Here is an 18,083-nt window from a genome sequence, read left to right on the forward strand (position 1 = left end):
CTTCAACTACCGGCTGAGCAAGTGCAGAATGGTGGTGGAGTGTGCTTTTGGCCATCTCAAGGGGAGATGGAGAAGCTTACTGACTCGCTGTGATCTCAGCGAAACCAATATCCCCATTGTTATTGCAGCTTGCTGTGTGCTCCACAATCTCTGTGAGAGCAAGGGGGAGACCTTTATGGCAGGGTGGGAGGTTGAGGCAAGTAGCCTGGCTTCTGATTACGCCCAGCCAGACAGCCGGGCGATTAGAAGAGCCCAGCGGGACGCGCTGTGCATCCGGGAGGCTTTGAAAGCTAGGTTCCTGAGTGAGCAGGGTAACCAGTGACTTTTCAGTTTGTGTACAGAGAAGCTGAACCTGCCCCCGTTTCTTTACCCACTAAATGTTCAGTATCCTCTCCAGTTACATACCCCGTTACCCCCCTTCCAACACACGTTTAAAAATAAAATCACTTGAATTTTGTTAATGAACACCGTTTTCTTTATTACTGTTTTCGTGGGAAAGTGTTGAACCTGGGACGCAGACTGTGGTGGGGAGCGGGTGTAGTGTACTGATGCAAATGACGCTTCCAAACTCCAGGAATGACAGGCTCCGCGGTGGTGGACTCAACGGAGCCTGCCACCCCTCCTGTTCGGGACTCTGTGTGTGTGGGGGCTATGTGACTTTGTGGCAGGGGGAGGACGGTTACAGATCCCCTGCTGCGTGGCTCTGTGATCCAGGATAAGGACCGCCGCATAAGATCTGTAACTGCCCTCCCCCGCCACAAAGTCACAGAGCACCCCCCACAGAACACTAAAACCACCTCCCTGACTGACCAGGGTAACTAGTGACTGCAATGTGTGTGTGCCCTGCTGCTGAACCTGCCCCCGCCTCTGTACCCTGCTAAAGGTGACTGTCCTGTCCAATTACCAACCCCCTTCCCCCCCTTCAGACAGACTCTCCTCTAAAGAACATGATGGAAACAGTAATTAACAGAAACGTATTTTTTATTATCAACTACACATGAAACTGGGGGGTGAAACTGGGACGGGGGCTTGAGTGAGGCAGGAAGGAAAGGACTTGTCAAATTTTGGGGAATGAGAGCCTTCTAGTAGTACAGCACTCTGCAGGGGTGGAGTGAGAGTTTTCACGGACTCTGCCGCCCCTCCTTCTTTGGACTTTGGGTGAGGGGGGTATGGGACTTGGTGGCGGGGGAGGGCGGTTAGAGATAGACTGCAGCGGGGCTCTGTCCTCCTGCCTCCGGTCCTGCAGAACATCCACAAGGCGCCGGAGCGTGTCCGTTTGCTCCCTCATTAGTCCAAGCAGCGTTTGAGTCGCCTGCTGGTCTTCCTGCTGCCACCTCTCCTCCCGTTCCATGTGTGAACGGTGCATTTGGGACAAGTTCTCCCTCCACTGGGTCTGCTGTGCTGCCTGGGCTCAGGAGCAGCCCATAAGTTCCGAGAACATGTCCTCCCGTGTCCTCTTCTTCCTACGCCTAATCTGCGCTAGCCTCTGCGAGTGTGATGCCAGGCTGGGTTGGGAGACAGTCGCAGCTGTGGGAATGGGAAAAAGGGAGTGAATTCCTCAGAAAGATAAATTTAGTTGTGAACAAAGAACATGGTCTTTCTCTGTAAAGAAGACCATGCACAGCATGCGCACTCAGGACAAGGTCGAATTTTCGGCCTTCGCATTCAGTGCCTGGGGTCTTGCAGTGCAGATCAGAGAAGCGGGGCAGGACACCGGAATTTCTGTAGCAGGCCGACATGGTAAGCCGTAGACTTGTGGCTGCTTAAAACTTTAATAGTTGCACTGGCCTCCTTTCACATTGAAAGCAATGCCAGTCCCTGCTGCCAGCAATCCGGCAAGCATGAGCTCTGCCCCTGTCCCACCCCCTCGCGGCTGTCCCAGGGAAAGATCCCTGTATGCTGCCCCTCTCCCGCCTCCACCGCGTGGCTGTAAACCGCCGGTTACAGTTCTGTAAAGGAACGGGCAAGCAGTCCCAATACTAACATTCCCCTACCTAATTCAAAGCAGGTCACCATGAGCGACATCACCCTCATGAGGATCTCAGACACGGAAAAACAAAGAATGCTTCGGGAAAGCATGCAAAGACCAGGGCCGTATGCCGCCATGCTCTGCAGGGCAATGATCCCGGAGTACTTGCTTGTCTCCTGGCGCGGAAATGTCTGCTATTACGGAGGACCCAATAAGGCCGCTCTCCCCAGGAACCTGATGCAAAGGCTTTCCAATTACCTCCGGGAGAGCTTCGTGGAGATGTCCATTGAGGATTTCAGCTCTATCCCCGGACATATAGACCGCATTTTACTGTAGCTGCACTGGCAGGGACTAAACAGTAGAGCGGCTTGGGCAGAACAATCATGCAAAACCGGACATTGTTAGATTTTTTTTCAATCGTTGCACTGCCTAGGACTGAAACGTTAAGCGCCTAGGGCACACTAATCATGAGAAACCCATTGTTCTTATTGTTAATATTCCTGTTCTGTTAAAAATAAATGTTTAGATGTTTAAAACACTTACTGGATGATCCTTCCCCTGATTCTGTGTCCGGGTTAACGGCTGGGGACGGTTGGTAGGGGATCTCTGTAAGGGTGATGAAGAGATCCTGGCTGTCAGGGAAATCAGCGTTGTAAGCGCTGTCGATTGCCTCGTCCTCCTCATCTCCTTCCTCATCTTCCCCGTCCGCTAACATGTCCGAGGAACCGGCCGTTGACAATATCCCATCCTCAGAGTCCACGGTCAGTGGTGGGGTAGTGGTGGCAGCCGCACCTAGGATGGAATGCAGTGCCTTGTAGAAACGGGATGTCTGTGGCTGGGATCCGGAGTGTCCGTTTGCCACTTTGGTCTTCTGGTAGCCTTGTCTCAGCTCCTTGATTTTCACGCGGCACTGCGTTGCATCCCGGCTGTATCCTCTCTCTGCCATGGCTTTAGAGATCTTCTCGTAGATCTTTGCATTCCGTCTTTTGGAGCGCAGCTCGGAAAGCACGGACTCATCGCCCCACACAGCGATGAGATCCAAGACTTCCCGATCAGTCCATGCTGGGGCCCTCTTTCTATTCTGAGATTGCACGGCCATCTCTGCTGGAGAGCTCTGCATCGTTGCCAGTGCTGCTGAGCTCGCCACGATGTCCAAACAGGAAATGAGATTCAAACTGCCCAGACAGGAAAAGGAATTCAAATTTTCCCGGGGCTTTTCCTGTGTGGCTGGTCAGAGCATCCGAGCTCGGACTGCTGTCCAGAGCGTCAACAGAGTGGTGCACTGTGGGATAGCTCCCGGAGCTATTAGCATCGATTTCCATCCACACCTAGCCTAATTCGACATGGCCATGTCGAATTTAGCGCTACTCCCCTCGTTGGGGAGGAGTACAGAAGTCGAATTTAAGAGACCTCTATGTCGAACTAAATAGCTTCGTGGTGTGGACGGGTGCAGGGTTAATTCGATGTAACGGTGCTAAATTCGACATAAACGCCTAGTGTAGACCAGGCCTAAGTCTCATTGGGAAAAAAAAGTCTATGGGAGTTAGATTCCTAAGTGCCTAATAACTAGATCCATAAAGGGACTTAGGCATTGACTTTTAGGCGTACTGCTCCCCAGTGGAATTCACAGCCCTGAATTAGGCATCCAAGCTCCCTAGACCAGTGGTTCTCAAACTAGGGTTGCCGCTTGTTCAGGGAAAGCCCCTGGTGGGCCAGGTTTTTGTTTACCTGCCACGTCCGCAGGTTCGGCTGATAGCGGCTCCCACTGGCCGCGGTTCGCTGCCCCAGGCCAATGGGGGCTCCAGGAAGGGTGGCCAGCACGTCCCTCGGCCTGCACCACTTCCTGCAGCCCCCATTGGCCTGGAGCGACGAACTGCGGCCAGTGGGAGCCGCGATCGCCCGAACCTGCGGACGCGGCAGGTAAACAAACTGGCCCGGCCCGCCAGGGGCTTTCCCTGAACAAGCAGCGGCCCTAGTTTGAGAACCACTGCCCTAGACAATGGATAAGGAGAGTTAAGAGCTAGATCCACAAGGGGCTTTAGGCACCTCACTTCCACTTTAGGTGGCAAAGTCCAAATTTTGGATCCATAACAGGGTTAGGCAGCAGCTAAGCAGGGGTAATTCCCTAGGCAGCGAAGTGTCTGACAGTGCAGAGTCTTGACAATGAGGAGCTGCTCAGTACCTCGCTTACACCTAAGCCCCGGAGCGATTCAAAAACTAGGCATCCCCCTGCCTCTTGCCTGATCTGCTAGGTGTATTCCTGAGAATGCCACGCCCACACAACAGAAAGCCAGGGAGGAGGTGTCCTCCTTACATCTAACAGCCCAGAGGTTAGGGCAGTGGTTCTCAACCAGGGGTATCTGTACCCCTGGGGGTACGCAGAGGTCTTCCAGAGGGTACATCATCTCATCCAGAGATTTGCCGAGTTTTACAACAAGCTACACAAAAAGCAGTAGCGAAGTTGGTACAAATTAAAATGTCATGCAGACAAAATGAAGCAATTGGTCAGTAACAGTGTGCTGGGACTGGGTAGTGTTTTTAAGCAAGGTGAAATGCGGGGTAGGCAAGACAAATCAGACTCCTGGAAGGGGTACATAGTCTGGAAAGGCTGAGAGCCACTGGGTCAGGGCATTCACCCAGGATGTGAGAGGTCCAAGTTCAAAGTGGAATGGCTTCAACAGCAGTGATTGAGAGACCCACCCTAGAGCCTAGTGGTTAGAACCCTTAACACAGATGTGGGAGACCCAGGTTTGAATCCATGCTTTGCCTGCTTTGGAGCAGGGACTTGAAATCCAGGCTACCCCAGGTTACATGCATATCCCCCCAAAATCCCCATCTGACTACCTGTTGTGTGGGTTAGGTGTGCTAATGTGGCAGTTAGGTACCTAAGTCTGTGGATCTGGCCCTAAATCACTTGTGAAAATGGGACTTAGGCTCCCAAGTCAGTTACATTCTGGAAGTTTTACTCTTGCTCCATAAACTGATTTACTGTATGACCAGGCCTTGCAATAGCACTTCCCTCCCCACCAAGAGGGCTCTGTAAGAGCTAGATCCTCGGGCGATGTTGCGCCGTGTACCACTGTTGACGTCAGAGGAGTTCTTCCCATTGACAGCAGCTGAGGAGCTAAGCCATCAAACGGTCTTCGATACAGATTCCTTTTTCCACTGAACACAATCTAATGCCGGGTCTAGATTCTACGGTGGGAGAAACACCTGCGGCTGGTGTACACGAGCGCTCCCTCCATCGCAGCTATGCCAGTGCGATAAGCAACAGTGGGAGTTTTTCAGAAAAAAATTCAGCATGGACAAGGCCCCTAAGGGGGAGAATACAACCAGTTCACATACCAACTGTGAATGGATAACAGCAAGCAACAACACAGCCACTGCAATTCCGTTTTGTTCACACACACCCCTCCTCTCCATCTTTTGCTCATGTAAAGAAGCACTAGTATCACTGCCAGGAAGTTGTGGCATTGGGAAGTTAGGAAGAGAGGTATCCAAGGGAACCTCTCTCGTAAAGACAGATCCGTAGTCTGGAAGGAATGTGAGTACCACTGACTTTGGGAATCACGCAATTAAATTAAATTAATGGAGATATCCTATCTCCTAGAATTGGAAGGGACGCTGAAAGGTCATTGAGTCCAGCCCCCTACCTTCACTAGCAGGACCAAGTACTGATTTTGCCCCAGATCCCTAAATGGCCCCCCTCAAAGATTGAACTCACAATCTTGGGTTTAGCAGGCCAATGCTCAAACCACTGAGCTATCCCTCCCCCCAATGCTGTGACATGGGCCAGAAGAAAATTCCAGCTTGACTCCAGCATGAGATTTTTATCTCCTTTATCTTAGCATGCAGAACTACTGGTCATAGAGGGTAAGCAAATAGCTTTCCATATTGTAAGCATCTGCCCCATACTTTGAGAGAAGAGGGAAAACCTCATGACTTCAAGCTTCAGTCCATCTAGTTTCAGCTGATATTTCAGAGGGCCAAAATAAACAACTTGGGACACCCATGGAAGCAGAGTGACAGGAATTCCCACCTGTCCAGAAATCTAACTCATCGCGATCAGATTCGCCTCATTCAAGATAAACAGGTAAAAGCTCTAGTTATGAGGCCCAAGAGAATAGCTGCTTCCCAGTAAATACCATTTCTTTAGTACAGGACAAGGCGAATTGCATTTGTGTTTACTGATGAATAGGTGAGGCTTTGGCCACACTAGAACATGGAGCAATAGTGACATAAAGTGGCCTGCCAGGTTAATCACAGGTGGGTCTCAGAAGTCTTTCCCGGCAGACCTATCAGTAGCTGTTTATCCTATTCTGGCACGGCATTTCTGTAATGAAATAAGCATCAGTCACTTACCCTCTTCTTTATGCTTTTGGATACTGTAACCAACCAAGTGCAGGGTAAATACAGCATCAGCTAGGACAGGTTACCTGAGTGCTGCCGGCCCCTCTTATACTTACCAAACGGAAAAGTAGCAAATCCAGGAAAATCCTTCTTAAATTGAAAAAGTTGTGACAGAAGGATCTTCCAGGTTAGTGTTTTGACTCTTCAAAGAGAACTAGTTGACCCTGTTTTATTACATATACCATTTCATTTTTGCCACCAACTTTTATCATATTAAGGATATTTCCAGAATTACAGGAACAAAATTCCAATGCCAGCAATGAAACACAAGGCACCATCACGTCTTTTCATAGTCTGTACATTCAGAGCATGCCACAAGTTTCACATGAGATCAGATTAACTGTCTACTTTACCTGAAAAACTGATCAATATTAACTATACTAATATAGAAAGCTAGGCCAAGTCCCCCCCGCCCCTGGGGATTTATTTGTGTTGGTTTTGCTGAATCATTTCCATCATCCCCCACCCCCAGAAAAATAAATCCAAAAAAATTCCCCAGAGGATTTCATTTTTAAATTTTCAAAATGAAAATGTTCAATGTTTTGGTTCAAAACAACATTTCATAGCAAAATTTCCTTTAAAAAGCCCAACAAAAAGAGTTGAAATGAAATGTCTCGAGTTTCATTTGAGCCAGGATGAAATTTTTGACTGTTTAGATTGCCAAAAAAAGCAATTTTTTTGTTCAGCCTGAAACTATTCTCCTCCACCCCCATTCAGAACTGCATTTGAACAGAAAAATCCATTATTCGCACAGCTCTGCTACGAGATACTAGCAAGCCGTGCCAGTTCTTCACCATACTCATTTGCTTGTACATTGCAGTCTCATCTGTTACTATTTATGTTTGTGTCTTTCTGTCTGCAAATCCTCCAGGGATAGTCTATTTCCTAGGTTTTGTATAGGGTCCAACACAACAGTACCCCAATCCCAACTGGGGACTTTCGGTAAGCTGACCAGACAGCAAGTATGAAAAATCAGGACAGAGGGTGGGGGGTAATAGGTGCCTATATACGACAAAGCCCCAAAAATCGGGACTGTCCCTATAAAATTGGGACATCTGGTCACCCTAACTTTCGGTGCTACTATAATGTAAATATTTTACTACTCCCAATACACAGATCTCATTACAGAGAATGGATCTCACATTGTAAAACAATTTGAAGTGTGTTTAAATTAAAAGGGAATCAACATTTAAGAATAAAAACCTCAGAAAAGCAATATCCACCATTGTGTTATGATGCTGCTAAAAGATTCAGGCCTGGATTATGGGACACGAATCTATAGCATGGCAAGCACTAGTATGTGTCCATGAGAGATGTAAATCACACCTAACATCTGTGGCTTCAATTTTTACATCTGTACATGTATAATAAATAATAATAATAATAATAATAATAATGATACCTGCCCCACAAGCATTGTTGCAAGGCTTAATTCTTTAGCGGATGTCAGTGGGACCAGGATCTGGGCTGTGATGTTGTCATAATAGATAGTGACCCAGAGAGTTAGCACTTAAGCGCCCTTTACACCACTTTGGCAGTGTAAAGGGGCCTTAAAATGGAGGTAAGTTGCAGTTACCCCTCTTGAAGGCCTGTTTACACTGTCAGAACAGTGTAAAGGGGGCTTAATGTAAATGCAAACCAGGCCCCCGGATCCTGGTCCTGCAAATCTTATGCATTCAAAGTAACTTTATGCACGTGAGTCATCCCATTGGGACAACTCACAAGCTCCATAAGTGTCTGTAGGATCAGGGCCTGGGGCCTTTGTATTTTAAGAAAACTAAGACCCAAATCCACAGAGGAAGTAATCTGCTGCAGCCATTTACTTGGTGCAGATTACATCCCCCTCCTTGCCAGCTCAGGTGTACTGGCCTGTGCGTTGGAGGGAGAATCAGGTCACCACCATCTCCCAGCCTCCTCACCTGAACAGGAGGGGACTTACTGAGGCTGCTTGTACACGAAGGGGATATCCATACTTGGGTAGCAAAATCCAGCCTTAAATAAATAGGCTACCAAGCTGTTCAACTACAATATGGAAGCGAAGCCCCAGTTGCGATACAAGACTAGCTGCACTGGTAGAGGCTTTTTGGAATTTGGACAAGGAAAGTGGTGACATCATAGAAAGAAGAAAAAATCTGCTGGGCGTAACAGCTCACTAATCCGAAAACACTCACACTCATTCCTCAGCTGAGCACTCCCTATACCTTGCTCTACATCACAACAAGACTGGCTCCAAAACATTTGGACAGAAGGAATAAAGCCATAGGTTTAAGGGGGCAAAAAAAAAAAAAAAATCCTTCCTGCTCTTTGATGAACTTGGCTTCTTGATGGAGTTAAGTGCAAACAGCTGCCTGGACTCCAACTGCAAAGCCTAAATCTAAACACGGTGTGTTTGCATAACCCAAACTTCTAATCAGGCTGCTGTATAATCCACCCATTTAAAGTATCCCTAAGAGTTTCAGGGAAATGTGATTTTCTTACAGCTAAGCCAATCAACAACCCCTTTAAAAATAAAAAACTCCAGCTGCTGAGATACCGCTTAGAGCAGTGTATCTCAATGGGGTGGGGTCATGACCCCAAGGTGAATCACAAAGCTCCCCCCCCCCCCTCCAGAAGGTACAAATTTGAATCTAGAATTCCCACCACAGTCCTGTGTCGCTAGGTAATAAGTTAGTGGAGCTTGAGAAGTATATAGCAGGAGTTACATGCTTGCTGACATGTATATTACTATGCACATTGGCTCGATTCACAGCCCACTGAAGTAGAGAGTCTTACTCGGACCCATCAGGACTCAAAAGAAGTTCTTTGGGGTTGTTTCATGTACCACATGCTGGATAACAACACACGTTTCTAAAACTAAACTGGCTCTTCAGTAAGAGAACTATTTACAGAGATGCTGCAACTGTGGCTAACATTCCAGCCATGTGCACACAGACTGACTGCCTGCTGCCTTCTCCAAACTCTCCTTCTGCAACCAGTGTTCCTTCCTCCAATTCCATGCAGGCTGCTACAATGGTAATAGCACCCCCTCATCCCGGCTTCCCTATTGAAGGGAAGAACATCTGGGGCTGAGAGGGGAGTGTCAGCGGTGGGATCTCAAGGGCAGGAGTCAGAAGAGATGCACTTGATTTTCAAAACACACACATATGATCTAATACTCTACAGCCCATTGAAATCAACAGAAGGACTCCCATTGACTTCAGTGGGCTTTGGATCAGGCCCTACACTTTTTCTTTTAGGGCTCACTCTCATTTACACTGGTATAAATCAGGAGTAACTAAGTCAAAAATCAATGGAGTTCTACCACTGTAAATTCAGTGAGAGATCAGAATGTTCTGTGTTTGTACAGCACCTAGAATAACTGGGTCCTCGCTCATGACTGGGGCTTCTAGGTATTATGATAACAGTGAATACTCCGTTCTACTTTTCTTCTTAGGCTAGAACCTTCTACTTTCCCTGCACTTTATATGGTTATTTGCCAGATATTTCAACATAAAACTTGTCTTATAATTTAGTAATTTCACTATGTCAAATCATACCTGGTAAAGCCTGGTATACAGTATGACAGCCTGAATGGAAATGTTTCTCACACCATGGATTAGTAACCTCTGTTAAGATGTTTTTTCAACTCATCATCCACAATCAATTTTTTTGTAGCTGAAGGAACAATCTTTATGGCCATCATAAGGTTATATAGAGCTAGATCATAGGAAACCATTGCGGACTAGTGCAAAACATACAGGCCTGTGCTGTAGGAAACGTGGGTTCTACTCCCAGTTCGGTTGCTGGTCTGATGTGTGACTATGGGCAAGTCACATAACCTACCTCAGTTTCTCTCCTCCTTCCCCCTCTCTCTCTCCCCCCCCCCGAAACTGAGCTAATAATGCTTGTCTGCTTTGTAAAGCACTTTGAGCGCAACTGATAAAAGAAAGTATTATAGTGAGTGATTTGTTAGTATATCAATTTAGAAATTAGCCATAAAAACAGATACATTTTGAATCTTTTAACTTAAGATGATAAAAAGTACAGATTCAACCTACCTAACACCCCATAACAACAACAAAATGAATTTACACAAGTTCTAATAAATTGGTCCAGTTAAGTCATAAAAAAAAAAAAATTCACACAATTCTTCTCTCATTTTTGCTACTGTCCTGGCAAATAGGGCAGCTGTCCATATAGCGGAAATGTTATTGCTGCCCAAGTATTCTAATTTGAGCCAATGAGGTAAAAGGCTTGTGGGCCGAGATTGGAAATAGCCATTTATTTCTCAAATACAAACTGCAAGGTAGTAAGTAACATGGCAAATCTTCAACCTGTCCAGCCCCACATAAACAGTTTGGCCTCTCAATGCCAGTATTAGAGCGGTGTAAATACAGGATTTTTTTTGGTTCTCTGGCAATTCCAGAAAATAAAAATTAGTTTTGGGTCAAACAAAACAGGAATTTGACATTTTCAGTGAATTAATAAGTTAAAAAAAACAAGTCATGTTGGGTTGAATAAAACAGTCCATTCTGACAAAAAAAACTTGTTTTGTTTTTTGCTGTTTTTAAACATTTGATTTCTTTTCATTTTATTTAAAAACAATTTTGAGACAGAAAAGTAATTTCAAACTGAAAAATATATTATATTTTCCTCTCAAGGTTTTTTGCAACCCAAACAGCTCGGCGAAATCAACGCAGATTTTTGAAATGTTTCAGTGTTACCACATCTGTGTTTTTCACTGAAAAATTCAAATTTCATCCAGCTCTAGCCAAGATATCTCCCTTCTAAATAAGCTAACTGCACAGTTTGAAATTGAAGCGCTGTAAAGGCCTTCCTTAGCTTATTATTCAAAATTGCCAAATATTTTCTGAATCTATGGGTGGCCTTTCAATAAGGGAGTCTAGGAAACAGGTTTGTTGTGTCAACATCCACCGTATCCTGCTGTACTAGATTATAATGTGACTATTACTCTGACTCGTCAGGTTCCCCACCCAATCCCCTTGATCTTTATCAAAAGGCCTGTTACTTTGGTGATGGGTACACAGTGGCTAGAATAAAAATACTTGGTGCGGCACACTAATCTCTTCGTGCCACTTATGGGGAAGCCCATGTAAATGCTTCATATTTGAAGTTCTAGCTCATTCGCTTCACCAAGAAATCAGAACTCACAGCAGCGCTATTCTCAGCCATGCACTATTTACGAATGCTGCACAGCCAAATTAGCTGCCTCCTAGTTTTCCAAATGAGGTTCCACCGCCTACATGTGTCCATAAAACAAGCAAAATCCTATTGTTCTGGGAGCCACAGCTCTGTTCACCTTTCCAGATGCTCTTTCGCTCTTGTGGCCAATCTCACACACAGAAGCAGCAGAACGTCTGGCAAAGAGACAGAGTAGCACAGTCCGGCAGGAAACCCCAGAGAGATGGAGTGGCAGGTGATGGGAAATTGGAAGATTATTTATAAAACACCAAAATAACTTCAGTTCATCCCTGTCCTGATTCTCTTTTTCATCTCCAGGAGGGGAGACCACCTCTATTTGGCTTCTTGGAGTTGGTTCCAGTTTCAGATTCCCATTTAATTATTTGTAAAGGGCTGAGGGCAAGGTTGGAAAAACTGAGCTGTACAAACAGAAAGGTCTATATTCTCCTCTCAATGCGAGCCTTTAACTCAACACACGCTGTGAAGTGCATGAGAGGCCTGCTGCTAAGTCCAGACCCTGCACTGGGAAGACACCTTTGGTGGTTCCTTCTCAGTGACTGGGCGTGCGCTTCAGAAGGGACATTTCCAAAAGGGTAGAACGCAATCGCAGCCTGTGCTTAGAATTACAGCATTGTCTAGTAGTAAACCGAGGCACTGTGGGCCAACTGCCATCCCATGTAAGGCTTTAAGGGAGCATAAGGAACCCTCTTACTCTCCTGCAGGCCTGCATTGTGAATCACGAGTGAGCAGGGGCAGAACAACTGCCCGTGGGCCACTGATAATTCTCTCATGCAGGTGGGCGGGCATGTGAGGGGAAGGGCTGGAGCCTTGGCTTGCCTCCCAATGTGCCAACCTGCACAGCTGAGTTGGTGCACCCAGGGAAGACATTTGGGCCAGGTTTAGGGCTGGTGCAGATTACTTCCTCCTCGGAGCAAGCTGGGAACCAGCCTATATGAATTCTGGGGAAAGGTGAGCCTCAGACCCCCCCCCCCCCCGAGCCAGAGGCCTGCCCCTTCAGAGGAGAGAGGGGCCATGGGAGCCCAGAGATCATTTGGGAGAACCATGGGAGGGGAGAACAGGGATGGGTAATGGGGAGGGAAGGTCAGAGGCACAAAAGGAACCAGCAGGGGACATCAAGCAGAGCAACAACTGGGATCCAGATTGTGACCCTTAGGTTATGTCTGAAGTGCCACTGGAGGTGTGATTGCAGCACATGTAGACATGCCCAAGCAAGCTTTGCTCTAGCTAAGCAGAGTACCAATAACAGTGAAGCCACGAAATACGAGCTTCGGTGCTAGCTGTACAACCCCCCCCCCCCCCGAACCGTGGGTGGTTACTCGGGCAGCTACCCCATGCTGAAATCTGTGCTGCTGTGGCTACATTGCTATTGGTACTCACGCTAGCTAGATTAAAGCTCAGGCATGTCAGGCTGCAGTCACCCTCCCTGACGGCAATGTAGACACACTCTTAGAGTCAATCTGGTTCCTGATCTGCTTCTGGGCCATCACAACTCTCTGCTGTCCCTTCTTGAGCACTTGGGGTAAAGCCACTGTTAAACCATCACCACTGTGGGGTTTGATCCTTTGTTGAAGAACACGGCACAGCGTTCATTCGTTTTGCCACAGCAATTATGTCCACTTTAACACCTTTTCTTGTCCTTTTTGGTTAGGCTGCCTTTGAGATACAACCTCTCATTCCGGGCACAATTTATTCTCATTTGAATTCAGTTTGGCCAGTTTCCCACTAACTACCTTGAGTACAAAAATAGAATCATTGCCATTCAAATTTGTACTAAAAAAAAAAAGCTGTAATTGAACATTTGAAATAGAGCAGGCAGCTCGTGCTAGTGAAAAGAAATCAAAATAGCAGCGACATTTCCCTTGGACTCTAGTTTCCATCGGCATGCTCTCCGTTCTGTAGGTCATGTAAACACAGGCTAAGGCGTTTCAATAACAGACGTGTAACGGGGTCCACTCACCACTCTGGCGCCTCCTCAGCCGGTCTTGGGAATTAGCTCGGCGGTTGAGTGCGCCCCCTTCGGGTGGTGCATTGCCACCATGACTCCTGCTCTTAGACCCACATCTCTCCAAAGACCGCGGCGTCCTCTTGAGCCACACACCCTCCGGCCCAGTCGCACACTGTGCACCCCTCTCCCGGGGGACCTGCAGTTCGCTGTTCGGCCACTTCCCGCCAGTGGCAAACTGCAGTCCACCGTCTAGCCACTTCCCACGTGGCTCCAGCGCCCTCTTTATCCTTGTATCAAGGCCTCGGTCTGCAACTCCCCGGCAGCCAGCCAGGAGCTGTCTCTGGCTCCCTCGGCCCCTGTTTGCAGCACTGCTCTGTCCAGGGTGCTGGCAGTTCTCTTGGCCCTTCAGGGACACAGTCCTTCCTCCCTGGGCTCCCAGCAGAGAACTACCTTCCTTTGCCCTGCAGCTCCCTTTTTATATGGGCCTGCTTGGCCCTGATTGGCTGCTCCCTTCAGCCCTCCTCTGATTAGCCGCCTCTGGCGCAACCTCGCTAGGGCTGCTTTTAACCCCTTTTCTGCCAGTGAGAGGCAGCCACCCCATCACAAGATGCCTTCAAATTAGGCTGTTACGTCCATGCACTTGGACTGCTGTTAGCTCTTTGGGAGAGGAACCATTTCAGTTTGTATGTATTCATTGTTATTGACTGGGCTGGCTGATGGAACAGTGTAGCCTAGTGGGCAGGGCACTTGGTCTGGGGGATCAGGAGGCTAGTCATTGCTCAGATGTGTGACTCTGGGTGACCCTTTTTGTCTAGTAACATTGTAATCTCTTTGGGGCAGAGACCATCTCTCACTATGTGTTTGGACAGTGTCTAGCACAATGGGACCCCAATATCAGCTGGGAGGGCCGGCTCCAGGCACCAGCCCAGCAAGCAGGTGCTTGGGGCGGCCAAGGGGAAGGGGTGGCACGTCGGGCTCTTCGGCGGCAATTTGGCGGCAGGTCCCTCGGTCCCTCTCGGAGGGAAGGAACTGCCACCGAAGAAGAAAGCGGCGCGGTGGAGCTGCCGCTGATCGCAATCGCGGCTTTCTTTTTTTTTTTTTTCGCCGCTTGGGGCGGCAAAAACCCTGGAGCCGGCCCTGTCAGCTGGTGCTCCTAAGGAGGAGTGTAATAGAAATTATAACATTGGCTTAGTGCATTACACCCAGATTGCCTATGACCAGGAGTTCAACTCCTAGCAATGTCAGTTCAGCCCTTCACTCTGGAAGGATCCTGGAAGAGCCGGCGAAAGCCATGCAACTTTATGTGTAGATGAAATTTCTGTCACAGCCACGTCAAGCTTTACGTATGCAGCTCTTTTAACGATTTCTCCAGGCTCTTATTGACTTCTGTTACTCCTCTCTGAATTCACAGCACTGTGTAAATAGCTTTCCGTTAGTGAGGTGCCCAGAACTGAACTCCGTTTTCTAGAAGTCGTATCAGCAGTATCATATAGAAATAACTTCAATCTGATTTATTTTTTTTGGTACTGCCCACAGTTACATTGCCTTTAATGCCACCCTATTACTTACATAGAACGCGAATTTAAAAAAAAATCACCAAACTAATAAGATTTTGTAGGTATTTTTTTTCCCCAAAAAAAGTTTCATTGTTTTTTTTTTAATTTTGAAAAATATCAAAAATGTTGATGTACTAGTCACTTAGGATTTTTTGACCTGCTCATGGCTGGATGCAAAACCTGACAAATGTTTGAAGAAAACGAGTCAAGATTGTTCTGGTTTTGAAACTCAAAAATCCTCCAGATTCAGAAGAATTTGACATGTTCCGCTTATGTACAATTTTTGCCATTTCTCTTCCAAAAGGTTGATTTTAGCTTTACTGCACTGCAAGTGTCTCCACTCTATTGAATGTGTTTTCTGAGTGACAAGAGAAATGTGGTTTCGAAGGACATCCTGGCAAAGGCATGACTATAAGGATACCCAACATAATTAATTAGATCTGTGGCACGGATGTTTTCAATGAGTGCCAAACTGTAAGGTGGGGGGGGGCATTAAATGGATTCCAACAGCCCCCTGTGAACCACAGAATGTTGGTAGTTTTGAGAAGTCATAGCAGCTGCAAAAGAATTTGGAGGGGGAATTTTTAGATCAATGAAAAGGACTAGTGGCCCCTTCCACATGTACCCACTGCAGTAACATGCCTGGCAACAGTCCACACATAGGGAAACAAAGAATACATGTCTTCCATGCTCCATGTGAAGTATAAGTTTATAAGAAGAGGAAAAATGGGTTTCTCTCACAGAATCAGAGTTAAGCTATCAGTGGTCCCCAAGGACCACTAGCTACTGTCTGTCATCAGAATCCTACTAACAGTTTATTAATCTGCTGATCTCTCCCTCTCAAAATGGTAAATTGTCTAAGGATGAGAAAGGCAACAGTGAGCTAAAAGGACCTTCCGTGGCAGGGTGGGAGCAGGCAGGATTTTTTAGACCTCTATACTTCCTTTGTGATAAAATGTTTCTAAGATGGTGTCACTTCCCTTCCAGACAGCCTCGCTTTTCTTAGCGCCAGATACCGAATCAGTGACCTTCTGTGGATCTCAGCTAATCTCAGGATATGTCACATCTGCAGCAGCAGGAACAGCTGAGCAACACTTATCCAGACATAATTGAATCTTAAGATTGTAGAGCAGTGTGTGATTAATTGGCTGCAGGGTTCCTGATAGAGAGGACGACGCTAATGGCCATTCTGGGGCACTGGATGGTACTCTACTTATCTCAAAGCATAATGGGCATTAAAATAAATGCTCCTGATCAAGGTCACAAGGAGCTGTGAAGGGTGGATTCAATGCATTTCAAACCCCACTTTCAGTTCCATAGGCGTGTGTGTAAAAATAAATGCCAGTTATTGTAATGCCTATTATGGACTTGATTCTGCCACCCTTATTCACAATGAGCAGTGCCTATGGTCCGAATCCCGTAAAGACGTAACTTTCTGCATTGTGAGGCATCCCAAAATCTTTGGTGTTTACTTGAATGAGGCCAATCCCACAGTGCATCAAGCTAAAAATCTGCACTAGTATTTGCTGGACGGGGGCCTTACTCGACCAGTAGACTCAGTGCAGTAGAACTGACTACTGGCAAAGCAAGGTACTACTCACTCAATTGTGGAGCAAGGGGGTTGGGTGGGAGGCAGGTTGCAGAGTCCCGAGGGCCTCACAGAAAACAAGCCATCAGCCACCCCCCCTTTTATAATGCTCGACTGCCTCCACTGAGCGCAGCTGTAGCAGGTGCATGCTCAACTACTACCTTGGCTCTATTGGAACATCTCATCTATGCTACAGGACGGGCCGCAAGGATCATTCCATTCCCTGCTTAACAGCTATGTAGCGGTCAGCAGGGGGAGCTGCAAAGCCACTTCAATATTCCTTCAGGGGTGGGGAAAGTCTTGAGCACCTGTAAGGATGGGTTTGTGGGTGGGTGCTAATGGGTCCATTGTAGTCTTCTAACTCCAGTCATCTAGTGACTGTCTGGGTATTAATGATGCTTTATGTAATCAGCCGATTGGCTAGTTTTCTCTGATCATGCAGCATATTCTGCAGGAGCTAGAGACCTTTCACATCACAATGATAGCACTCAGTGACTTTCTAGACTGCCAGTCTTTTCCCCTCCATCTTCCCTCCTCACTTTGCAGATTTTCACATGCTGAGGCTACCACTGGTTTATATTTGAAATAGCAAGAGGATAGCAGCTCAGAAAAATGAGGTCTGTGCCAGGACCCCCAAAAGGAGAAAAACCACTCCCTAAGACTTCTGTAGGCCTAGGTTTGCTTGGATCCCATTGGAGTAGCTGGGCCAATAAGCAGGCTGACACATTACAGTGTGCTCAAAACTAGCGGACAACAGAAGGTAAAGATCATCCTGACACAAAAGAAGGTAGGTGAAGCATCAGCAGGAAAAGGGTCTTCAGTACATCTGAGGGGGAATTGTTAGACAAGTTTTTTGTCGATTTCTCCAAATTTTGAAAGAAAAACTTAAGTTTTTCAGAACATCCTGCTTCAACATTTTAAGTGAAAAAAAATGGCTTCTCTATTCAAAAGTTTTTTTAGTTTTTTAGTTTGCTATTTTAGGTAATTTATATTGAAAAAGTTCAAAATCTAAATGAAATATTTGAAAACAATCCAGTGTTTTAATTAACCCAATCAATTTTTTTTCCAGATTACTGGGTTTGTGAAAAGTTCAGATTTCGAACTTTTTGGGATTTGGGATAGGAATGAAATCCAAATTCCCTTAACACTCGGGATGGGAAAGTGTTTCCCTTGCAGTTCTAGTTTTCAGTCCCTAGAGGAAAGTCTTCCACATCATAAAACCAACATAATTGGGCAAAATTCACATTTTCTGCTTAGAAAAAGTAAAGTCAGAGTTTTAAGGGTCAAGATGAAGATGCACTAGCAGTACTGTGTAGGAAAGTCATTGTGCAAGAAGTTTATCTCTAGCTAGTGCTAATCAGTCTCCCAGTTTCATCAGTAATAACATTTAACCAAAGAAGAACGTTTTAGAAA

This window comes from Emys orbicularis, chromosome 3 (genome assembly GCF_028017835.1).
Source record: "Emys orbicularis isolate rEmyOrb1 chromosome 3, rEmyOrb1.hap1, whole genome shotgun sequence".
Classification (NCBI taxonomy): domain Eukaryota; kingdom Metazoa; phylum Chordata; order Testudines; family Emydidae; genus Emys; species Emys orbicularis.